The sequence below is a fragment of the Leptonychotes weddellii genome, chromosome 4 (assembly GCF_054177405.1).
Source record: "Leptonychotes weddellii isolate Sample4059 chromosome 4, ASM5417740v2, whole genome shotgun sequence".
NCBI lineage: Eukaryota > Metazoa > Chordata > Mammalia > Carnivora > Phocidae > Leptonychotes > Leptonychotes weddellii.
The window spans coordinates 71,713,927-71,740,256 of record NC_138372.1 but is presented as its reverse complement, the minus strand read 5'-3'; the positions used below and the strand labels follow the sequence as shown (position 1 = coordinate 71,740,256).

The 26,330-nt window shown below is 39.3% G+C and overlaps 1 long non-coding RNA gene across 3 annotated transcripts in view; it reads left to right on the top strand.

Moving 5' to 3' along the window:
* Positions 1 to 26,330, top strand: part of LOC145721319 (uncharacterized) — a 101,744-nt gene that overhangs the window by 44,040 nt on the left and 31,374 nt on the right. Inside the window, exon 1 of one of the 3 annotated variants that reach the window (XR_014144992.1) lies at positions 18,946 to 22,057. The exons of the other annotated variants lie outside the window; for them this stretch is intronic. This is a non-coding gene — a long non-coding RNA (uncharacterized LOC145721319). Of the gene's footprint in view, positions 1 to 18,945; positions 22,058 to 26,330 lie in introns of those variants that run through there. 3 annotated transcript variants of the gene reach the window in all.

Genomic DNA, 26,330 nt, shown 5'->3' with positions numbered 1-26,330 from the left:
TCTCAAATGACTTATTTCACTTAGCATAACACACTCTAGTTCCATCCACATAGTTGCAAATGGCAAGATTTCATTCTGATAGCTGAGTAATATTCTATTGTTTGTGTGTGTGTGTGTGTGGTGTGTTTACCACTTCTTCTTTATCCATTCATCAGTCAATGGACATTTGAGTTCTTTCCATAATTTAGCTATTGTTGGTAATGCTGCTATAAACATCGGGGTGCATGTGTCTCTTCAAATCATTATTTTTGTATCCTTTGGGTAAATACCTAGTAGTGCAATTGCTAGATTGTAGGGGAGTTCTATTTTTAACTACCTCCATACTGTTGAGGCACCAGTTTGCATTCCCAACATCAGTGTAAGAGGGTTCCCCTTTCTCTGCATTGTTACCAACATCTATTGTTCCCTGTGTTGTTGATTTTAGCCATTCTGACAGGTGTGAGGTGATATCTCATTGTAGTTTTGATTTGTATTTCCCTGATGATGAGTGATGTTGAGCATCTTTTTGTGTGTCTGTTAGCCACCTAGATGTCTTCTTTGGAAAAATGTCTATTCATGTCTTCTGTCCACTTCTTAACTGGATTATTTGTTTTTTAGGTGTTGAGTTTGATAAATTCTTTATAGATTTTGGGTACTAACTCTTCATCAGATGTGTCATTTGCAAATATCTTCTCCCATTCTGTAAGTTGCCTTTTAGCTTTGTTAATTATTTTCTTTGTTGTGCAAAAGCTTTTTATCTTGATGAAGTCTCAATAGTTCATTTTTGCTTTTGTTTCCCTTGCCTCCGGAGACATTTCTAGTAAGAAGCTGCTACAGCCAATGTCAGAGAGGTTGCTGCCTGTGTTCTTCTCTAGGATTTTGGTGGTTTCCTGTCTCACATTTAGACCTTCCATCCATTTTGAATTTATTTTTGTGTATGGTGTAAGAAAGGGGTCTAGTTTTATTCTTTTGCATGTTGCTGTCCAGTTTTCCCAACACCATTTGTTGAAGAGACTTTTCCCATTGAATATTCTTTCCTACTTTGTCGAAGATTAATTGACCATATAGTTGTAGGTCCATTTCTGGGTCATCTATTCTGTTACATTGATCTATGTGTCAGTACCATGCTGTCTTGGTGACTTCAGCTTTGTAATATAACTTGAAGTCCAGAATTGTGATGCCTCTAGCTTTGCTTTTCTTTTTCAAGATTGCTTTGGCTATTCAGGATCTTTTGTGGTTCCATACACATTTTAGGATTGTTTGTTCTATCTCTGTGAAAAATTCTGTTGGCATTTTGATAGGGCTTGCATGAAATGTGTAGATTGCTTTGGACAGTACAGACCTTTTAACAGTATCTGTTCTTCCAATCCATGAGCATGGAATGTTTTTCCATTTCTTTATGTCATCTTCAGTTTCTTTCAGAAGTGTCGTATAGTTTTCAAAGTACAGATCTTTTACCTCTTTGGTTAGGTTTATTCCTATGTATCTTAAGGTTTTTGGTGCAATTATAAATGGGATTGGTTCCTTGATTTCTCTTTCTGCTGCTTCATTTTTGGCGTATAGAAATGCAACAGATTTCTGTATGTTGATTTTTGTATCCTGCGACTTTACTGAATTTGTTTATCAGTTCTAGCAGTTTTTGGGTGGAGTCTTTCAGGTTTTCTACATAGAGTATCATGTCATCTGCGAATAGTGAAAGTTTGGCTTCTTCTTGCTGATTTGGATGCCTTTTCTTTCTTTTTGTTGTCTGATTGCAGAGGCTAGGACTTCCAGGACTATGTTAAATAACAGTGGTGAGAGTGGACATACCTTTCTTGTTCCTGACCATAGAGGAACAGCTCTGTTTTTCCCCATTGAGGATGCTATTAGCTGTGGGTCTTTCATATATGGCCTTTATGATGTTGAGGATGTTCCTTCTATCCCTACTTTGTTGAGGGTTTTTATCAAGAATGGATGTTGTACTTTGTCAAATGCTTTTTCTGCATCTATTGAGAGGATCATATCATTCTTAACCTTTCTTTTATTAATGTGGTATATCACACTGATTGATTTGCAAATATTGAACCACGCTTGCAGCCCAGGAATAAATTCCACTCGATGGTGGTGAATGATTCTTTTAATGTACCATTGTATTCAATTTGCTGGTATTTTGTTGAGAATTTATGCATCCATGTTCATCAGGGATATTGGCCTGTAATTCTCTTTTTTTAGTGGGGTCTTTGTCTGGTTTTGGGATCAAGGTAATGCTGGCCTCATAAGATGAGTTTGGAAGTTTTCCTTCCATTTCTATTTTTTATTTTTTGCTTTTCAATTTAAATTCAATTAGCCAACATTCATTTCCTACTTTTGGGACATTTTGAGAAAAAAAAAGTATTAACTCTTTAAATGTTTGGTAGAATTCCCACTATGAAGCCATCTGGCCCTGGACTTCTGTTTGTTGGGAGAATTTTGATTGCTGATTCAGTTTCTTTGCTGGTTAATAGATTGTTCAAGTTTTCTATTTCTTCCTGTTTCAGTTTTGGTAGTTTGTATGTTTTTAGGAATTTATCCATTTCTTCCAGATCGTTTGACTTGGTGGCATTTAATTTTTCATAATATTCTCTTATAATGGTTTGTATTTCTGTGGTGTTGGTTGTGATCTCTCCCCTCTCATTTGTGATTTTATTTATTTGGGTCCTTTTCTTTTTGATAAGTGTGGCTAGGGGGTTATCAATTTTATTATTAAAGAACCAGCTCCTAGTTTCATTGATTAGTTCTGTTGTTTTGTTTAGTTTCTATATCACTTATTTCTGCTCTAATCTTTATTCTCTTCTGATGGCTTTAGGCTTCATTTGTTGTTCTTTTTCTAGCTCCGTTAGGTGTAAGGTTAGTTTGCATATGTGAGATTTTTCTTGCTTCTTGAAGGAAGCCTGTATTGCTATATACTTCCGTCTTATGACTGCTTTTGCTGTATCCCAAAGGTTTCCAACCATCGTGTTTTCATTTTCATTTGTGTCCATGTATTTTTTAATATCTTCTTTAATTTCCTGGTTGAACTGTTCATTCTTTAATAGGATGTTCTTTAACCTCCATATATTTGTGGTCTTTCCACATTTTTTTCTTGTGGTTGACTTCCAGTTTCATAGTGTTGTGGTCAGAAAATATGCATGGCATGATTTCATTATTTTTGTCCTTGTTGAGGCCTGATTTATGACCTAGTATGTGATCTATTCTGGAGAATGTTCCATGTGCACTTGAAAAGAATGTGGGGGTGCCTGGGTGGCTCAGTTGGTTAAGCGACTGCCTTCGGCTCAGGTCATGATCCCAGGATCCCAGGATCCTGGGATCGAGCCCTGCATCGGGCTCCTTGCTCCGCAGGAAGCTGCTTCTCCCTCTCCCACTCCCCCTGCTTGTGTTCCCTCTCTCGCTGTGTCTCTCTCTGTCAAATAAATAAATAAAATCTTAAAAAAATTTTAAAAAAAAGAAAAGAATGTGTATTCTGCTGCTTTAGGATGAAATGTTCTTAATATATCTGTAAAGCCCATCTGGTCCAATGTGTCATTCAAAGCCATTGTTTCCTTGTTGATTTTCTGCTTTAATGATCTGTACCTTGATCTAAGTGGAGTGTTAAAGTCCCCTACTATTATTGTATTATTATCAATGAGTTCCTTTATGTTTGTTATTAATTGTTTTATATGCTTGGGTGCTCCCAAGTTGGGGGCATAAGTATTTACAATTGTTAGATCTTCTGGTTGGATAGACCCCTTTGTTATGATATAGTGCCCTTGTTAATCTCTTGTTACAGTCTTTGGTTTAAAATCTGGTTTGTCCAATATAAGTATGGCTACTCTGGTTTTCTTTTGACATCCATTTGCATGATAAATATTTCTCCATCCCCTCACTTTCAATCTACAGGTGTCTTTAAGTCTAAAATGGGTCTGTTGTAGGCAGCATATATATGGGTCTTGTTTTTTATTCTTTCTGACACCTGTGTCTTTTGATTGGAGCATTAGTCCATTTACATTCAGAGTAATTATTGATAGATATGAATTTGGTGCCATTTTATTACTTGTTTTGTCATTGTCTCTGGAGATTTTCTCTGTTCCTTTCTAGTCTTTGTTGCTTTTGGTCTTTCTTTCCCACTCAAAGAGTCCCCTTTAATTTTCTTGCAGGGCTGGTTTGGTGGTCATGAACTCCTTTAGTTTTTGTTTGTCTGGAAACTCTTTATCTCTCCTTCTATTCTTAATGACAGCCTTGCTGGATAGAGTATTCTTGGCTGCAGATTTTTCCCATTCAGCACGTTGAATATATCATGCCACTTGCTTCTTCCTGCCAAGTTTCTTTGGAGAGATCTGGTGTTGCTAACCTTCTTGGTCTTCCCTTATAAGTTAGGGACTTCTTTTGTCTTGTGGCTTTTAGGGTTTTTTCTTTATTTCTATATTTTGCAAATTTAACTACAACATGTCTTGGTGTTGCCCTGCTTTTATTGATTTTGATGGGAGTTCTTTGTGCCTCCTGGATTTCGATGTTTGTTTCCTTCTCCAGATTAGGGAATTTTTCAGCTATAATTTGCTCAAATAAACCTTCTGCCCCCTTTTCCTCTCTTCTTCTTCTGGGGTTCCTAAGATACGACTATTATTATGCTTTATGGAGTTACTGAGGTCCCAAAGTCTACGTTCGTGATCCAATATTATTCTTTCCCTCTTTCTTTCAGCTTCATTAATTTCCATAATTTTATCTTCTGTATTACTTATTTATTACTCTGCTTCTTCCATCCTTGTGGTCTTTACATCCAGTCAGTTTTGAATCCTGGTTATTGCATTTCTCGTTTTGGCCCGACTAGTTTTTAGGTCTTTTATCTCTGTGGTAAGGGACTCTCTGGTGTCTTCCATGCTTTTCTCAAGCCCAGCTAGTATCCTTATGATTATTGCTTTAAATTTTGGATCAGGCATATTTCTTATATCTGTTTCGATTACATCCCTGGCTGTGAGCTTTTCTTGTTCTTTGTTTTGGGATGAATTCCTCCATCTTGGCATTTTGTCTAGGTCTCTGTCTTCTTGTTAGGAAGAATGTATGTTAGGAAAGCCTGTTATGTTTCCCACTCCTGAGAGTAATGGCTTTATGAAGAAGAGATCATGCACAGTCCAGGGCCTGGCACTTCAGGAAGTGTCTCTGTGCATAAATGCTGCGTGCACTCTGCGGCTGTGTTTTGGCTGCTCTGTCCCTCAGGTCAGTGGTCTGTAGAGTTTCTTCCAGCCTGCGGTGGGGAGTGTTTGGACCTTGGCCAGAGTGTGGCAAGTTTTAACTAGGTGTGCTCTGATCTGCTTGTTAAATGAGACCTGATGGTATTTCCATTAGAGCTGAAGCTTTGTAGAATTCTGTGGTCAGTAGACATAGTACATGCAGGGGTTCTGTGCTGGTCTTCTGGGGGAGGGTCTTGCTCTCTAAAATAAGTCAATAAATCTTAAAAAAAGCAAACCTGAATTAAAATAAGGTGTCAAAACAGGCTTATTCTCAGGCACACATGCCTGAGAAAAGCAGCCCCCGCAGAGCACAGGGGCCGGGGCTTGGGGTAAGCGGTTTACCACTGTTACCATCGTTGCTGTGCCGCTTACTGCAGTCAGTTGATGCCTGGGGGCAGGGGAGAGAAATGGAGCAGCAGCCCCCTCCCTCATCCCCTGAGAGGGGAGTTCATGCCCACTGCTATCTGGAAAGCCCTCCCAGAAGAGCGAACAATCTCCCTTTCAGGTGTCCCAGGTGTCCCTCAGATTCCTGCCTTCTCCCTGTCTGTGGCTGGGCCGTCTGCACACCAGGCAGTGCACTGCACCTTGGACTCTATCCCAGGTAGCCTGGCTGGGTTTTAAACTCCAAACTTTAGGGACCTGGCATGGTGGAGACCCTCACTGGTCTCTGGGGGAGGGTCTCGCTCTGCTGGGACTGAGGCAGGTTTATCCCAGAAGGGCAGTTGCGCCAAAGTGCAGGGCGTGGAGTTGGGAGTAAAGCACAGCAAAGAGCCAGTGTCCAGGTTAGGTGCCCTCAGCACGTGTCTCTGAGCCTATGCTGAGTGGCAGGGGAGGGAAATAGTGCCTGCTGGATCTTTTGTCCCCAGAAAGGCAATGCCACGTCTCCCAGATATACTCCAAGAAGAGGGAACTATCTCTCCCAGTGCATCCCAGGAGATCCTCAGCTCATGCCATCTGCCCCTGGGCTATGTGCCCTTCTCCACAGAAGCACTGCCATGCCCTCAGGGCTCCACACTAGCCATGCCGTGGACCTCTAAAACTTCAGTCTTTGAGCCCCACTGGTTATAAAAACTCACAAAAATCAACCCCTCTTGTTTTCCCATGCAGTCGCTTTGGGGAAGTGTTTTCCTTATGCAGTCCCCCAGGGCGCTTCTCTCTGTTTCTGTCTCTCTCTCTCTCTCCTCTCTCTCCGTGATCAGGGCTCTCTCCCTTCCACAGCTCCCGTGATCTGTTTCTCCCCCAAACCACATCTCTGCACCTCCCACCTTCCACAATGTGGCCTCCTCTCCCTCTAGTTGTGTGGGTTGTTCTGTCAGTCCTCAGTTCGACTGCTTGGGTATTCAGAATGATTTGATATTTATCTAGTTGTGTTCAAGGAACAAGGCAAGCCTAGGGACCTCCTACTATGCCATTTTAGCTCCCGTTCCCAGGACTTACAAAACTTTTAGAACAAGTGAAGGGGCACGTCATTATGAAGATTTAAAGGAAGAAGAACTCTGAATAGTATTTAGTATGAGAACTACAAGACATTTTGAAACTTTCTGTTATCCTTTGTTGAGGCAGGAAGACCTGTCCTGTATTGAACTGAAGCATAAGGAACAAGAAGGCTGAGATGAGAAGAGGGCAGTAAGGATGGATAGATATAGGTAAACTGAACATGCAATAGCAGCATTAAAATATAAATTGGAGACAGTAAAAGGTAGAATTCACACTGAAGTGTACTGAAGCAATGATGTGGAAAAAATATTTGAGAAATGTTCTGGGAACATAGGGAAAAATAGAATATGAAAACTGTGGGAGAGCTGGTAGCTATGGACAATATCAGAAGTCAGAAGGTGAGCCAGTTTTCAGGAGAGAAGATCGTGACTACTGTGTGGTGCCTAGCTGCATTTTGTTTCATTCACGAAGATACCAGACATTCCTATGTAGCAGGGTTCAAAACCATGCTGACAATTCACATAACCTCTTCAAGGAGAAAAAAACATTTAGTTGACTGAAAAACAAATCAAAATGAAGAACTTAAGAACAGAAAATATGTTATAAAAAGCCTGGCAGAGTTCCTAAGGGGGACTACCAGTAAACAGAAGGCCACATAGGTTCTTAGTACAGTGCTCATCCTAGCAAACCACACAGATGGAAGAGAACACACTGATGAGTCTGAAAGGATGTGTGTCTTGTGGTATCTGGATTAAACTTAAAAGCAAACAATTTCCTCATGAGTTGTTATTCCCACTGGACAAAATTGTGTAATTGGGCACAAACAATTCATCTGGAAAATCTTCTCCCTCAGGCACTGTTTACCACAAGATTCAGAAGTTCAAATAAATAATATTACAGTACAGTAATTAAGAAAAGAAAAAATAAACTCAGAAAAAAAGACTGAAAAGAAATACCTCAAAGTGTTAAACAAATGATTACTATGAGACTGTGATTTTTTAATCTTCTGCTTCTTTTATTTTTCAGCTTTTGAAATGAGCATGTATTACTTTCAATGAAAAAAAAACTAAAAATTTGATGAAAATGCTACTACTAAGAAAAAAAGGGCATAAAAATAGTGGAACGAGAACCAGAAACAATTAAGATTTCATGAAATAGTTAAACGAGAGAATGCAAATGTTATTCAAAATATGGTATTAGCTAAAACAGTGTAAAGGGGAACATTTAAAATATTAACCTTTTTCAACTTTCAAAATTCTTTAATTTTCAGAGCAGACCATAAGACAAATGGGACATCTTAATACCCTTGTGCAATGTCTTCCAACCTGAGGTAAACAATAAGAGGGCATTCTGATGACCTTCAAATGTGATGGATTTCCAGGTAATTGGAGAGTCAAGGGGTTGAGAACAGAATTCTCTTGCCTTGTGCCTTTTGTCAATGACTTGCCTGGGCTTCTTAACAACTGTCCTGTTTCAGCATCTGAAAATGGAGGTAGGCTACATCGTTAGCCACACCCACACCTAACAGGCACCGTCTCTAGCCCATTGGGTCACCCCTGCTTCTCAGAGAACTGAACAGAAAAGCAGAAGCCCACTGTCTTGCTGACTCTGGACAGTTAGTTCCACTTGTTCATTCCCTGCCTGCCAACACTGGGCAACACAAGGTAATTCACTTCGAGCACTTTTGTTGGGAGCCTGTCTGCTCCAGCTGGGGACTGTTAACAGCGCACCTCTTGCTTGAGGACTCCTTGAGTTCTCTGTATATGCTACTTCTGACTCAGGAAATCTTTCCAGACACCTGCCCTGACCTCATCTGTCAGAATCTAGTAGGCCCTTCACTTTGGATCCAGTTCTTGCCTACCGCCCAGCCCTAAGACATTATCTTTCTCCAGACTGTGTTCTTACTGCCGAGACATTCTGCCTGAGACTTTATCCCGCAGTCACTATCCTACCTGAGTTCAGTTCCTGGGTTGCCAGTCTCCTACCATCCTGGAGGGCACTTAGAATGTATACACTGTCTTATTTTTTTAACTCTCTACCACCAAATTCTCCTCTAATCAGTAAGCCTGTTTTTACCAGCTTATTTTACTTCAGGTTTTTTTTAAAGATTTATTTACTTATTTTAGAGAGAACATACAAGCGGGGGGGGGGGGCAGAGGGAGAGAGAGAATCCTTTCAAGCAGAATCCCCACTGAGTGCAGAGCCCAACATGGGGCTTGATGCCAGGACCCTGAGATCATGACCTGAGCTGAAATCCGGAGTCGGCCTCTTAACTGACTGAGCCACCCAGGCTCCCCTTACTTCAGGTTTTTTTTTTTTTAAACAAATATGTTTTCTGTAAATATCCTCTGGACTTGGTTTGATATCCTCATCTTTGCATTCTACTTTCATTCTCTCCTCTTCTGGGAAATCTTTCACAATTTTTCTATACTGAGTGTGTTTCTGTACCACTTAAAAATGAAAACAATTGCTTTCTCAATAGAGTTGAGAAACTCTTTGCTGGCTGGAATAATGTCTCATACTTTTCTTATGTAACATAGGACAAAGCAACCTGGGATTTAAAAGAATAATAATAAAGTGTCCATAAGAGCAGCAAGTAAATATTTCCCTGGCTTTGCATTAGCCTCCCAACTGTGGAAACTCTGGCTTCCTCCAAACTCTTTCCCAACTAAGTCAGAGTCCCCAGGGACAGCTCAAATCTGTCTTGGAATACAGTTTTCTGGGCTACTTCATGGGTAGCCATTTCCTCCAGCCTGGGTCCCTGAGTGTTTTTCTCTCTGCCATCACATCCCACACCTCTTTTCTTCCTCTTACACTCTGGCTGCTCTGGTAAAGTCTTCTGCCACCCCCGTGCTCTGATGCATAATGTCCTTTGAGATCCCAGTTCTGTTTGGTCCTTCATCTGGTCCAGTTGAAGACAGAGTATTGCCTGCCTCTCCAACACGGACCTAAGATTCAGTTCCCTTTAGCATGAATGAGTAATTTCCCAGGAGGATACTTGAGCCATAGAGCAAGTAGTCCCCTTCACAGGCCAACCCACCAGCCAAACATATTAAGGCATGTCTAGGTCATTTAAGATTGAGCCCAGGGACCATCTTCTTCAGGAAGCCTTTCCCGAGCTCCCCCCTTTCCCCACCGCCATCACCTCCACCTACATAACATACGTGTCTTCCTTGTACCCTCATATGCTGAATGTGTCCTAGATACAGGTTTTATCGTGTTACATGCTAATTATCTTTTGATAAGCCTGATTCCCCATGTAAAACATGAGCCCTTTCACGGAGAGAATTATGTCTCATACATTTTTGAATTCCAAGTGTCTGGCTTAGTTCTTGGCACTAAGATCCATAGAGTCCCAAGCTGGGCCCTTAATGTGCTTACGTGCACCACAACGGATTTGGCTCAAACAATACATCGTTTTGATTAATGGCAGTTTTTCCTTTAAGAGTTTCATGCCAAGGTGGTTTATTTTTTTTTTCCTTTAAGATTTATGTCAAAACAATTTATCATACATTTGGTGAGTACTGTGTGTCCTAGGACCTGCCCTACTCCCCAGAGATACGGAGATGAGAAAGACATGGTTCCTGCTCAGAGGAGGTCACAGAAACTTCCTTGCATTTCCCTCCCTCCATTTCTCCATTCTTTCCTCCCTTTCTGCCTTACCTGGATAAATGTTCACTAAGCCTGGAATTGTGTCTAATGGAATAAATACATGTAGTAGGTTAATTACAATATAGTACACTCAGTGCCACAGTAGAAGTTTGTTCCAGATATAGAGATAGAACAGAAGAATGCATCATACAGTTCTTGGGGTGGACATGGGGGATCCTGGAGGAGGTGGCTTCAAAGTAGATTATAAAGAATGGAAAGACAATCCAGATGCCCAGGTGGATGAAAGGTACTCCTGAGAGAAGAAAACATGTGAAAGGCCTAGAGATGTGAAAAAGCACGGTGTATTTCAAAAACATTAATACTTCGGTATCTCTGCAGCATAAAGTTCAGCAGAATGGGGACAGGGTGGGGTAGGGTGAGCTGAGCTGGGAGAGGAAGCAAAGATAATGGGCAATATTTTCAGGGCTACGGTCTTTAACATTTGAGCAACAGTTTAGTTAAGAGATTGGTAGAATCCAGAATACCTGTGGTATTAATAATCCAAGTGTGAAGCCATATATTGCCATTTTCCATCCTCTTCCCTTATAGCATTATTAAGCAAGGTTCTGTGATTACCTAGCTACATTTTAATGTTCATTGTATTGGTAGATAAGCATGAAAAGAAGCCATTTCCTGGAGTTTACGGTCTTATTGAGGATACAGAATATACCCACACAAACGGTTTAGAGCGCTTACCAAGCAATCTACAGACTAGTGCGAACTAAAATTATAAAGACAATATGTAAGCATAATCTTGACATTGGGTTATAGGAATGCTTAGGAAAGTACAGGGTTACAAAGAGGCAACCTGATTTTCGGCTTACGAGAAACAGTTTCTTTCAGAGTATAGAAAATGCAAAATTGAGGAATGGACTTATAAATCAGAAACTTTTTAGTGTTCTATAGTCTGTGTTCAAGAACTGGCCTTCTAAGTTAGACCAACAAGCATTCATCTTTGAGCTTTATAGTATAAAGAGAAGACAAATTTATTTTTTCTGTATATTTAACATTTTATTTTTTATACTTCTAGATACTTAATTTGCCTGAGAGATTGTTTATTGCTTATATGAAACAGGTCCCTATGTTTCTGCCAATCCCCTCAGTCTAGACTACACTGAGATTATCTTAGCCTCCCTTTCATCTCTTTACTCTCTAAAATGTACAATAGCTTCTGCCTTTTTCCTTGTGGAATGTGTTAACCCAACATCCTCTCCTTGTCCCACCGGTCATCACATCCCACAGCCCTCTACTTGGTATTTTTTCCTTCCATGGAGGTAGTGTGGACTTTTTGTCAGGCCATAGGTTTTCTATGCGGAGCATCCTAGAGCTTCTGATCATTATATCCCATTTCATACTTAGGTAAACTCAAATTTAGGAGGTGATGTGTTTTATCAGTCCTCCAGGAAACCTCTCCCTTTCTGTTTGTATCCTTTATAAATTATTTAAGTTCCACAATGAACATTTGCTGTTTTTGTAACTAAAATGTAAAAGTGATTCCATTTTAAAAAATCAAATTCAATAGTAGAGTACCATTTCATGTTTGTTAAATTAACCTTTCTGTCTATATCTTCACACATACATACACACCACAGCGCAAAATAATGTTGAAAAACTCATACTAGTTTAAAAAACAAGAGCCATAAAAATGTTCATACCGTATGACCCAGAAACGCTACCTCTGAGGAACAACCTAAGGAAATAATTCAAAAGAAAGGAAATATAAAAAAGCTATATACAGCTTGTCTACACACAGAAAAATTGGGGAAAGATGACTTTAAAATCAGTGTAAGGGGAAGAGTTAGGAAAATAATGATACGTCAACTAGATAAAATACTATTACAACACTGGAAATGATTGTTATAAAAAACCATGTTAATAACATAGCATGTTTACAGTATAATGAGAAAAGGAATACAAAATTATATACACACTGATTACAGCTGTGTATAAAATGAATTACATGTGGATGACTAGAGGGGAAAAAAGAATAATGAAAACAGCTGTTGTTCTAGTGTGGAGTGATGGGTGAATGTTAAAATTTTATTAACTGTCTCTGCACATTTTTCCAGTTTTTTTTATTGAAAAGTTTCAGATTGTCAGCTAATTCAGATTATTCTTGTTCTGGGACTTTTACAGAAAAAGAAGAAAGCATTCTGGAATCTGAGCCCCTTTCCTCTTTCTGTCATTGGCCAAAGAATTACCCCCTAGGAAAGAAGGAAACCTTAACTACCCTAGGAAGTTATAAAAAAGAATGTTCTTGGGGCACCTGGCTGGCTTAGTCGGAAGAACTTGTGACCCTTGATCTCAGGGTTGTAAATTCAAGCCCCATATAGCATGTAGAGATTACTTAAAAAAAAGATTTTTAAAAATCTTTAAGAAAAATTATACATCTAAAACTAATGATATAATGTATGGGGATTAACATAACAATAAAAATTTTTTAAAAAATCTTTAAGAAAAACTAGAAAATTGTTGTGGTTGATTATTTATATTACTAAAGATGGATCAAATCTTATTTTTTTTAAATGTGATAATTTTTAATAGCCACTTTATTAAGATAAAATTCATATACTATAAAACTCTCCTTTTTAAGCGCACAGTCAGTGGTGGTTGGTGTAATTACAGATTTGTACCACCATCACTATTTTTTTTAAGTTTTTAATTTTAAATCCAGTTAGTTAACATACAGTATAAATTTAGTTTCAGGGGTAGAATTTAGTGATTCAACACTTCCATACATCACCCACTGCTCATCACGACAAGTGCACTCCTTAATTCCCATCACCTATTTTACCCATACCCCCACCCACTTCCCCTCTGCTAACCATCAGTTCTCTATAGTTAAGAGTCTGTTTCTTGGTTTCTCTCTCACTCTTTTTCCCTTTGCTCGTTTGTTATGTTTCTTAAATTCCACATATCAGTGAATTCAAAGGGCATTTGTCTTTTTCTGGATGATTTATTTCACTTAGCATTATACTCTCTAGCTCCATCCATGTCATTGCAAATAGGAAGCTTTCATTGTTTTTTATGGCTTAATAACCTTCCATTGTATATATATATACCACATCTTATTTATCCATTCATCAGTTGATAGATAATTGTCCTGCTTTCATATCTTGGCTATTGTAAATAACGCTGCTATAAACATAACAGTGCATGTATCCCTTTGGATTCGTGTTTTTGTATTTTGGGGGTAAATACCCAGTAGTTTGATTACTGGATTGTAGGGTAGTTCTATTTTTACCTTTTTGAGACCTCCATACTGTTTTCCAGAGTGGCTGCATCAGTTTGCATCCCCACCAATAGTGCAAATGTATTCCTTTTTCTCTACATCCTTGCCAACACCTGTTGTTTCTTGTGTTGTTGATTTTAACCATTCTGACAGGTGTGAGGTCATATCTCACTGTAGTTTTGATTTTCCTTTCCCTGATGGTAAGTGATAATGAGCATCTTTTGATATGTTTGTTGCCATCTGGATGTCTTCTTTGGAGAAATGTCTATTCATGTCTTCTGCCCATTTTTAAATTGGATTATTTGGGGTTTTTTTAGTGTTGAGTTGTATAAGTTTTGTTTTGTTTTTTTTTTAAGTAGGCTTCATGCCCAATGTGGGGCTTGAAGAACTCATGACCCTGAGATCAAGGGTTGCCTGCTCTACTGCCTGAACCAGATAGGCTCCCTGAGTTGTAAAAGTTCTTTATATATTTTGGATAGTAACCCTTTATTCTTTGTTGATTGTTTCCTTCGCCATGCAGAAGGTTTTTATTTTGATGAGGTTCCAATAATTTATTTTTGCTTTTGTTTCCCTTGCCTCGGGGACCTCTCTAGAAAAAAATTGCTATGGCCAATGTCAGAGAAGTTACTGCCTGTGCTGTCTTCTAGGATTTTTATGGTTTCAGGTCTCACATTTAGGTCCTTTATCCATTTTTAATTTATTTTTGTGTATGGTCTAAGAAAGTGATCCAGTTCATTCTTTTGCTTATAGCTGTCCAGTTTTCCCAGTGCCATTTGTTGAAGAGACTTGTCTTTTTTATGTTGGATATTCTTTACTGCTTTCTTGAAGATTAATTGACCATATAGTTGTGGGTTCATTTCTGGGTTTTCTATTCTCTTCTACTGATCTATGTGTCAATTTTTGTGCCAGTACCATACTGTTTTGATTACTACAGCTTTGTAATATAACTTGCAGTCCAGAATTATGATGCCTCCAGCTTCACTTTTTCTTTTTCAAGATTGCTTTGGCTATTTGGGATCTTTTGCAGTTCCATACAAATTTTAGGATTGTTTGTTCTAGCTCTGTGAAAAATCTTGTTGCATTAAATCTGTAGATTGCTTTGGGTAGTATAGGCACTTTAACAATATTTGTTCTTCCAATCCATGAGCATGGAATGTTTTTCCATTTCTTTGTGTTGTCTTTAATTTCTTTAATTAATGTTTTATAATTTTCAGAGTATAGGTCTTTCACTTCTTTGGTCAGATTTATGCCTAGATATCTTGTTATTTTTAGTGCAGTTGTAAATGGGATTGCTTTCTTAATTTCTCTTTCTGCTGCTTCATTATTGGTGTATAGAAATGCAACAGATTTCTGTATATTGATTTTGTATCCTATGGCTTTATTGAATTTGTTTATCAGTTCCAGCAGTTTTTGAGAGAGTCTTCCAGGTTTTCTATGTATACTGTCATGTCATCTGCAAATAGTGGAAGTTTTGCTTCTTCCTTACCAATCTGGATGCCTTTTATTTCTTTATGTTGTCTAATTGCTGTGACTAGGGCTTACAGTACCATGTTGAATAAAAGCTACTATTACTGTTATCTATTTTTAAAACATTTTTTACAAGTACCCATTAGCAACCACACCCCATTCCTCCCTGCTGCCAGCAGCTGGCAACCACTAATCTTTCTGTTTCTACGGATTTGCCTGTTCTAGACATTTCATATAAATGGAATCATACAATATATGGCTTTTGTGTCTGACTTCTTTCATTTAGCATAGTGATTTCAAGGTTTATCAATGTTGGAGCACATGTCAATACATCAATTCCCTTTTGTAGTTGAATAATATTCCATTGTATAGTATGCAACATGTTGTTTATCCATTCCTTGATTAATGGACATTAGATTTTTTTTTTTTTTGCTATTGTGAGTAATGCTGCTATGAACATTTGTATAAAAATTTTTGTGTGGACATAGGTTTTCAGGTTTTGAGGAGCATATACATAGGAGTGGCATTGCTGGGTCAGACGACATGTCTATGTGTAGGAAAGTGCCAAACTGTTTTTCAAAGTGGCTGTACCATTTTACACTCCCACCAGCAATGTATGAGAGTTCTCTGGTGATCTTGTGATATCTCTTCCAGTTCCTTTTTTTTTTTTTTTTTTTTTTTAAGGAAGCTCTATGCCCAACATGGGGCTTGAATTCATGACCCTGAGATCAAGAGTCCCATGCTCTATTGACTGAGCCAGCCAGGCGCCTCCTCTTCTAGTTCTTAATGCAATAGTTGGCATGGTGAAAATAACGAATAGATGCCAGCCATTCTTACTGTTATTGTCATCACTATTATTAGAGGAAACTGTAAATTGCTTCAAGATCCATTGCAAGTAAAATGGAGTCACTGTCTTATTTCCTTCACTAGACTGTGTTTTGGCTCTTTTTATGCTTATTAATTGGTAATGAATGATACATATTTTTCCCATAATTATATTTTATAGGGAGAGATTATAAATGTGTGTGTGTGTGTGTGTGTGAATTTCTTTCCTTCCCTTCAGTAAACTACTTTGACATGGATCTGAAGTCTGTAAATATTAAGTAAATACATGTACTCATACATTCGGGCATGCCATTTCATCCTGCTGGGTCCCCAGTCCTGCTGCCCTGAAGGTGTGGTGGGGATGGAGCTGCAGGTGCTCAGTGGCATAGCACCAAGCTATTAGAGCAGAGGAGGATGAAGAAGAAAAATAGAGACCTGGGCCTTGAACACCGGAATCACCATGGTCAGAAGTCCAGTGAAGTGTGTGGGTTGTGTGCTCGCTTTCTTTCTTTTCTTTTTTTTTTTTTTTAAGATTTTATTTATTTGTGAGAGAGATGGAAAGAACACAAGCAAGGGGGAGAAGCGGAAGGAGAGGGAGAGGGACAAGCAGACTTCCCACTGAGCATGGAGCCCAACAGAGCTCCCCCCATCCCAGGACCCTAAGATCATGACCTGTGCCAAAGTCAGATGCTTAACTGACTGAGCCACCTAGGCACCCCATGTGCTCACTTTCTTATGTGCGATCTCTCTTTCCTGTCCTGACCTCTTTTGCCATATTCCTCCTCCCTCACTCCTTTACTGCCTCCCTCATGCTTGCTATTCCTATATCATTTTATTTATTTATTTAAAAAATTTATTTGAGAGAAAGAATATGCATACCTGTGTGCTCACGAGTTGGGGGAGGGACAGAGGGAGAGAATCTTCAGGCAGACTCCCTGCTGAGTGCGGAGACCCTGCAGGGCTCCATCTCCTGACCCATGAGATAACTACCTGAGCTGAAACCAAGAGTCGGTTGCTCAACTGACTGAGACATGCAGGTGCCCCTGCTATTCCTATTTTAACGGAACATTCATATTCAAGAGCTTCATGTATATATAATTAAAGTATTGATGATACAAACACCTAGTTCAAGCCATTGTTTAACAGCTTCATGCTTTTTTCCCCACTGCCACATTTTAAGAGTTTTCTTACCTTTCATGGCCATTAATCCAGTTCATTTGACACCTGTTTTATTGATCACCTAGTATGTGTGAGGCCCTGTTTTAGGTACCTGTTCATCTCCATTGCTTTTTGCTCCTACCTTTTTCTCCCTTTCAATCCCTTTCTTTCCCAAATTGGAAGTCAGAAAGACAAATGAAAGAAATTGTAGGATGGAGTGTCAATGTATATTATATTCTCTGTATATTATAATCATTTCACTGATTTTCTTTGATTTCAAAAAAAATTGTATGTTTTGCTTGAATACCTCAGTTTGTATGATAAGATATCCCATTTGTGTGTGCATTGGATTTAAAGACTTACTGCCAATTATCTTACCTTTTTTCCAGGATGGCACTAATGATTTGTTTTTTATTTTCTAAGTTTGGCAAAATGAGAAGGAAGTCCTGGCAGGAGGAGAAAGAAAGATATCTGCTAGAGGAGATAGTCAGAGAGGGGCAAAATGCAAGCCTCTGACAGCAACCACTGTGAGAGAAGTGATGGGGGCCTCCGGCTATATGATATCTTATATACTTATATATGGTATTGTTACATTATGTTGCCCTTATTTGTCTGTTCAGTAAAGTAATTAGTTACAGTTCATGGAGCTAGAAGGAATTTTAGAGATTATTTAATTATCTTATAAAAAGTATGCTATGGAGCATGCACAGTACCCATTTTCACCCTAATTAATACAAAAGGACTGATAATAGAATAAATTAGGTATTTTTGCTATCCCTTATTTACTGCCTCCGAACCCATCTTTGTAGTAGTCTCAAAGCAGAAATGTTCTCCAACAAGGGAGAAAAATGAATAGACTGGTATTTCCCCATGTTTTTCACATCTGGCATAAAAGAGAATGATAATTCGTAAAGCACTAGGGCAAACAGATAGGGTTATTGGCACCTGGAGGTGACTGGCCTGAGGTTGAGGCAACCAGTATCTTGACCTACCTCTAACCCTATCTCACACACCAATTGAGGAGGTTGGGAATCAACTGTATAAATCACCATTGTGCTGAGTCAAGATTGAATTTTACCCCTTACTAAGGATTGCACTTATGGCAATGAGCACTGGGTGATATACGGAAGTGTTGAGTCACTATATCGTACACCGAAACTAATATATGACGCTGTATGTTAACTAACTGGAATTTAAATAAAAACTTTAAAAAAAAAAAAAAGAAGCACACACATACACACAAAACCACAAGTCACTAAGGTAAAGAAGGAAGGGAGGGAGGGAGGGAAGGAAGGAAGGAAGGAAGGAAAGCAAGCAAGCTGATATGTTTTGGCATGAGCTAGGTGACTGGAAATAATGGCCTAGTTAACTCTGTGGCTCCCTATATACACGTATGTATACATGATTTGTGGCTGGTGATACATCAGAAAAAAAAAGTGCATGTGCTTTGATTATTAAACCTAGCTTCTGACTGGTACCTTTTCATGACTACTTGGGTTTTGGAGAAAATTTTAATGAGGATGTTGGACTCTAGATCTTTGAACTCATCAACCCTTGGAGTGGAGAGTATGTGGGACCTGAAGGTTCAAGTAGGTGAAACATTTTTACAGGTGTCTAATATTCTATAGTATTTTGAAAATTACATTTATATTTTCATAGAATACTTCTGTTCTCTGTCTTTCTCCATTTAGATCTAAAGGAATTCTTGAGATGTATAATGAGAGGTGTTTTGTCCTCTTTAAAAATTCTATGAATGGGGGCACCTGGGTGGTTCAGTTGGTTGGGTGTCTGCCTTCAGCTCAGGTCATGATCCCAGGGTCCTGGGATTGAGTCCTGCGTTGGTTTCCCTGCTCCATGGGAGCCTGCTACTCCCTCTCCTCCCTGCTCATGTTCTCTCTAGTTATCTCTCTCTCACAAATAAATAAATTAAAAATCTTAAAAATAAATAAATAAAAATTCCATGAATGTTTGACACACACATATACATACACACACGTATATATACATGTATATAAAACTGTACAAACACATCCTATAAACTATAAATCTATACTATAGTATAAACTTTACTAAACTATAAATATATACTATAAAACTGTAAAACACACACACACATATATAAAACTATTATATATAAAACTAACCTCCATGAACCTATCATAAGTTTTAAGTTAAAGTTTATCCATGTTAGTAAGTGCTGGAAAAGGCACAGGAGCCTAAATGTTTTCATCCTAAGTCCAGGATGAAATCATAAATATCTTTATATTGATACATATCACTTCTCATTTTTGAAATGTGCAGGGATTAAAACAAAATGAAATCAGTGACCACACCAACAGTTGGTGAGGATCCGGAGAAACCAGATCCTCTCACATTGTTGGTGGAGGGTATAAAACGGTCGAGCTGCTCGGGGAGAGAGTTTGGCAGTTCCTTTAAAAACTAAACCTGTCACTACCATATGACTCAGCAGTGACACTCTCAGGCATCTCTTCCAGAGAAAAAAAACATTTTCACTCAAAAACCAATATAGGAATGTGGATGGTAGCTTTATTTGTAATACTCTAAAACTGGAATCAGCCCAGATGTCCTTCAGTAAGTGTGGTTAAACAAAGTGGTGTGTACATGTGGTGGAATATGACTCAGCAATAAAAAAGGAAGGAATGACCGGTACATACGACAACCTGCAAGACTCCAAGAAATTATGCTCAGTGAGAGAAACCAACCCTGAAAGTTTACACACTGTGTGAATCCATTTATATAACATTCCTCAAATTGTGGAGATGGAGAACTGATTGATGGCTGCCAGGGAATAAGGGGAGAGGATAAAGGTGGATGTGGTTATAAAAGGGCAATGTGGGGGACCCTTGTTGTGATGAAACTGCTGTGTACTAGACCATAGCAGAGGACACACAAACCTACTACATGTGGTTCTTCAATTATTAAAAAAAAAAAGAAAGAAATCTAATTGTAAGTGAGTAGATTATTGGTTCAAATTTTTAAGAACTATAGCATATTCCTCTTAGTAATAGTTATTATTATGTATTACTAATAAATCCTTTATTATTTTATGAAATCGTGCAATGGAAAGGACTTTGAATGATGCATTCTAGTTCCGGCACTATTGCCAGTAAAGGAGTTGTTAAATATAATCTCATTTTAGTAAACTAGAAAGGTGTTTCCCCTGAGAAGTTATTATTTATTTACCTTTTGTCCATAACTGTTTTCCCTTAAATTTAATATGAATAATCTGGGGAACTTTTAAAATGTATATTCCCAGGCTTCATCACTAGGGATTCTGATTCATTAGGTCTGGCGGTAGATTTTGGCAACCAGCATTTTAAAAAATTACATCAACTGATTTTTTTTTTTTAAAGATTTTATTTATTTATTCATGAGAGACAGAGAGAGAGAGGCAGAGGGAGAAGCAGGCTCCCAAGGAGCAGGGAGCCCGATGAGGGACTCGATCCCAGGACCCTGAGATCATGACCTGAGCTGAAGGCAGACGCTTAACCATCTGAGCCACCCAGGCGCCCTCATCAACTGATTCTGATTCAAGAGATCAGTGGGCTGCACTTTGAGAAATACTGAATTATAATTTTTATGGTGAATAAATAGCCCTTTAAATTCCTTTGTGGCATAGAGGATTTGTGGTTAGGTGAGAATTTTAAAAGCAAAGTACTGATAAAATTTTTCAAACACCCACGTGTTGAGAAAAAGAATGTTTGACCAAACTGAGTTATGTACTTGCTCTGAATCAGTAAGAACTGAACAGAAAGGAACTTGCCCTTGGTTCTTATTTGTGATGAAGGGGTCCTGCCTGACCACTTGTGATTTATTTGTAAAAAGAAGGCAAAGACTGCTGTTTTAGTTACATAGACTGCATAAATGGAATGCTCTGCCAGGATGAGGAATGCTGAAGCACTTTGTAGGCTCTGAAAGTAATGTACTCCTTAATTCCTTAGTTGTTTTTTTTTTTTTTAATATTTATTTATTTAAATAATCTCTACACCCAGCATGGGGCTTGAACTCATGGCCTGGAGATCAAGAGTCACATGCCCTTCCAACTGAGCCAGCCAGGTGTCCCTAATTCTTTAGTTTTTGTATATGAAGTTCCAACTACAGTAATTGACCTATCCTTAGTTTTTCCTCTAAATCCGAGTGCAGGCATACCTCAGAGAGATTGTGGGTTTGATTCCAGGCCAGTGCAATAAAGGGAATGGTGCAATAAAGTGAGTCAAATGAAATTTTTTGTTTCCCAGTGCATATAAAAGTTATGTTTACACTCTACCATGGTCTATTAACTGTGCAGTAGCATTATGTCTTAAAAAATGTACATACCTTAGTTGAGAAATACTTTATTGCTAAAAAATGCTACCCATCATCTGAACTTTCAGCGAGTTATGATCTTTTTGCTGGTGGAGGGTTTTGCCTCAATGTTGATGGTTGCTGACTGATCAGGCTGGTGGCTGCTGAAGGTTGAGGTGGTTGTGGCAATTTCTTAAAATAAGTCAGCAATGATGTTTACTACATCAATGGACTCTTCCTTTCACAATTTCTCTATAGCACGTGGTGCTGTTTGATAACATTTTACCTAAAGTAGAACTTCTTTCAAAATTGGAGTCAGTCCTCTCAAACCCTGCTGCTGCTTTATCAATTAAGTGTATGTCGTATTTTAAATCCTCTGTTGTCATTTCAACCATCTTCACAGCATCTTCACCAGTAGATTCCATCTCAAGAAACCACTTTTTTTTTGCTCATCCATAAGAAGCAACTCCTTATCCGTGAAAGTTTCATCATGAATCATGAGATGCCTACATCTTCAGGCACCACTTCTGATTCTAGTCCTCTCACTGTTGCTACCGCCTCTGCAGTTCCTGCCTCCACTGGAGTCCTGAGCCCTCCAAGTCACCCATGAGGGCTGCAATCAACTTCTTCCAGACTCCTGTTCATTTTGATATTTTGACCTCTTCCCATGAATCATGAATGTTCTTAATGGCATCTAGAACGGTGAATCCTTTCCAGAAGGTTTTCAATTGACTTTGCCCAGATCCATCAGAGGAATCACTATCTGTGGCAACTTAATATAGTAAGACTTGAAAGTTGACGTTATCACTTTATCCATGGGCTGTAGAATGGACGTTGTGTTAACAAGCATGAGAACAACATTCACCTCACTGTACATCTCCATCAGAGCTCTTGGATGACCAAGAGCAGTACTATTTTGAAAGGAAACTTTTTTCTGAGCAATAGTTTTCAACAGTGGGCTTAAAATATTCAGTAAACCATGTTGTACACAAACCTTCTGTCTTTCAGGCTTTGTTGTCCCATTTATAGTGTATAGGCAGGATAGATTTAGCACAATTCTTAAGGGTCCTAGGATTTTCAGAATGGTAAATGAGCACTGGCTTCCAGCTTCAAGTCAGCAGCTGCATTAACTTCTAATAAGAGAATCAGCCTGTCCTTTGAAGCTTTGAAGCTGGGCAGACTTTTTCTCTCTAGCTATGAAAGCCCTAGCTGGCATCTTTCTCCCATATAAAGCTGTTTAGTCTACATTGAAAATCTGTTGAGTGTAGCCACCTTCATGCATTATCTTAGCTAGATCTCCTGGATAACTACTATGGCTTCTACGTCAATACCTGATGCTTCACCTTGCACATTTATGTTATATAGATGGCTTGTTACTTAAACATTATGAACCGACTTCTGCTAGTTTCAAACTTTTCTTCTGCAGCTTCCTCACCTCTCTGAGCCTTCACAGAATTGAAGAGATTTAGGGCCTATTGCTGTGGCTCAGGCTTTAGTGTAAAGGCTGGTTTGATCTTCCATCCAGACCACTTAACACTTTCTCCATATCAGCAATAAGGCTGTTTAACTTTCTTAATCATTTGTGTGTTCACTGGAGTAGCACTTTAATTTCCTTCAAGAACTTCTCCTTGGCATTCACAGCGTGGCTGTGTTTGGCACAAGAGGCCTAGCTTTCAGCCTGTCTCAGCTTCTGACATGCCTTCCTCACTAAGCTTAGTCATTTCTGGCTTTTGATTTAAAGTGAGAGACGTGTGACTCTTCCCTTCCCTAGAACACTTAGAAGCCATTGTAGGGTTATTAACTGGCCTAATTTCAATATTTTGTCTCAGGGAATAAGGAGGCCCCAGGGGAGGGTGAAAGATGGGCGTGGGGGGCGGCAGTGGAATTGGCTGCTCTGTGGAGTAGTCAGAACACACAACATTTATTGAATATACCATTTTATATGAGAGTGGTTCCCCAGAACAATTATAAAAATCATTGATCATAGATCACCATAACAAATATAATAATAATAAAAGTTTGAGATATTGTGAGAATTACCAAAATGTGATCCAGAGACACAAAAGGAGCAAATGCTGTTGGAAAATGGTGCCAATAGACGCGTTCCACATAGGGTTGCCACAAACCATCCATTTGTAAAAAGCACAAAATCTGCAAAGTGCAGTAAAGCGAAGCATAATAAATGAGATATGCCTGAAGTCAAGTCACTTAAAATGATTGTTATTGAAAAACAGATGCAAAGAAATTATCCTGCTCTACCTTTTGGGGGTGCTTAGTTGGCACCTCGTTGAAATCTAAGTGACCTCTCCACCACCTTAAGCAGATAATCAGAGCACCTTCACCTGGAGATTCTCAGGCCCATGTCAGAGTCCAGTCCAACCACTTTCCAAACTCCTGGGTGTATGCTTTGAGGTAATGACTTGTCCTGTGGTAGGAGGCAAGGAAGGTCACCCCATCCCTTTCTCTCGAGTATGCACAGCAGAACAATATTATCTCTCCCGAGAAACGCCTGCAGATCCTCCCTCCTCTTGAGCCTGGATCTGACTCTGACTCTGACTCAGGGGTGAAGTTAGAGCCAGCCCTGGACCTTGCAGCTTTTAATGTGTGTATTTTTTGTAGGTAAGTCACTCTGGTCTGTGGCTTTTACTGTACCTTTGCGCCTCACAGCACAAAGCACATAGCATTGTGTATTTTATGTACTTTAGTAAAAATATGAAAATAGACATGGCAATGATAGACACCGATTTCTAGACAATGGTTTCCTCTGAGAATGAAGGGAAAGATGAGGAAGGGAAGGGGAGGGCTTAGGTTTGATTTTAACATTTTATTTCTTCTAGGAAAGAGTTTTAAAGTAATACAGCAAACTGTTGACCTCTGTTTACATTTACTGATGGATACAGAGCTGCCTTTTATGTTATTTTCTCTAACTTTTCTATATAGACTTTTTTCCATATGTGTGAAATGTTTTATAATTTCAGAGAAATTAGAACTCATCTGATAAAACTATCCCAACTCCCCACCCGCACATACACACATGTATATGCATCCTGTCCTTCTTCCCTCGGGGGACAGGGGATCCCATTGTTGCTTCATCTCTACTCTGGATCCCCTCCCTTAGAACCATCTCAGGAACCTTGTGCTGTTTATCTGTCAATACCTTACTCCCTTCAGCCTGTCTCTTTCTACCGACTTCCTGTTGCCATTTAAATATGTGCTAGTTTCCCTTAGCTTTATTTATGTATTTTTTTAATTTTATTATGTTAATCACCATACATTACATCATTAGTTTTTGATGTAGTTAGTGTTCCGTGATTCATTGTTTGCATATAACACCCAGTGCTCCATGCGGTACATGCCCTCTTTAATACCCATCACCGGGTTAACCCATCCCCCAACCCCTCTCCCCTCTAGAACCCTCAGTTTGTTTCTCATGGTTCGTCTCCCCCTCCGACTTCCCCCCCTTCATTTTTCCCTTCCTACTATCTTCTTTTTTTTAACATATAATGTATTACTTGTTTCAGAGGTACAGGTCTAGTTTCCCTTAGCTTTAAAAAACTTCTGCCTTGGGGCGCCTGGGTGGCTCAGTTGTTGGGCGTCTGCCTTCGGCTCAGGTCATGATCCCAGGGTCCTGGGATTGAGCCCCGCATCGGGCTCCCTGCTCAGAGGGAAGCCTGCTTCCCCCTCTCCCACTCCTTCTGCTTGTGTACCCTCTCTCGCTTTGTCTCTGTCAAATAAATAAATAAAAAACTTCTGCCTCAAGCCCAGCCAATTCCCTATGGCTTTTCTCCTCTGTATAGACAAATTTCTCTTAAGAACTATCTATCTGGGAGCACCTGGGTGGCTCAGTCGGTTGAGTGTCTGCCTTTGGCTCAGGTCATGATCTCAAGGTCCTGGTGTGGAGTCCCCACGTGGGCTCCCAGCTCAGTCTGCTTCTCCCTGCCTCTCTGCCCCTCCCCGACTCATGCTTGCTCCCTCTCCTCAAATAAATAAAACCTTAAAAAAAAAAAAGAAAATCTCTACTTTCTTTAAAAAAAGAAAACAAAAAAACTATCTACCTGGTTGTCTTTATTTTTCATACCTCCTGCTCTTCAGCTCACTCCAGTCTGGCCTCTCTCCCATGAAGTTGCTCTTGTCAAGGTCAATGCTGACTTCTGTGTCACTAAGTCCAGTGAATACTTTTCAGTCCCCAGCTTTGTCGCCTCTCAGCCGCGTTTGCCACTGTTGACTGCTCTCTGCTTCTTGAGATCCTCTTTCCATGATTTCCACATTACAACATCCTTCTGGTTTTCTTCCAACCAGTCTGCCCCTGCATGTTCTCTGTTATAGCTCTTCCTTTTTCACCCAGCCATTAATTAGTGAAGACTCTCAGGGCTCAGCCCTAAACCCTGTTCTCACTCTGAGTTTTTTCTGTAAGTGATAGCAGCTTGCCATGGGTTTTATTACTCTCCCTGCATTTCTCCTGAGTCTTCCCCGTGACTCCCAAACCTCTGCCTCCAGCTCTGACCTCTGTTTTCTCAGCCATAGACCTGTATATCCAGCTGCCTTCTAAATATCACTTGCATGACTCACAGGTGTGTTAGTCTCAACATGCACGAAACTGAACTCATCCTTTTATCCTTCCCCTAATATTGTTGTCTTCCATTGTTCCCAGTTTTAGGAAGTGGCACCATGATCCATCCAGTTGCTCAGGCCAGAAACCTGGGAGTCCTCGATTCCCCCCTCACCATCACTCCCACGTTCATTTAACCATGAAATCCTGATCATTCTACCTCATATCTTTGAAATCCTTCTCTTTTCCTACCATTTCTTATGGCCACAACTCCAGTGTGATTGCTTCCTGATTTCTTTCTTGACTCTCTAGGACATAGACATTTTTCAGTATTTCAGTACTTGATATATTTATTTTTTAAAATTTTCTTTTTTTAAATTTTTTATTATTATGTTAATCACCATACATTACATCATTAGTTTTTGATGTAGTGTTCCATGATTCATTGTTTGTGCATAACACCCAGTGCTCCATGCAGAAAGTGCCCTCTTTAATACCCATCACC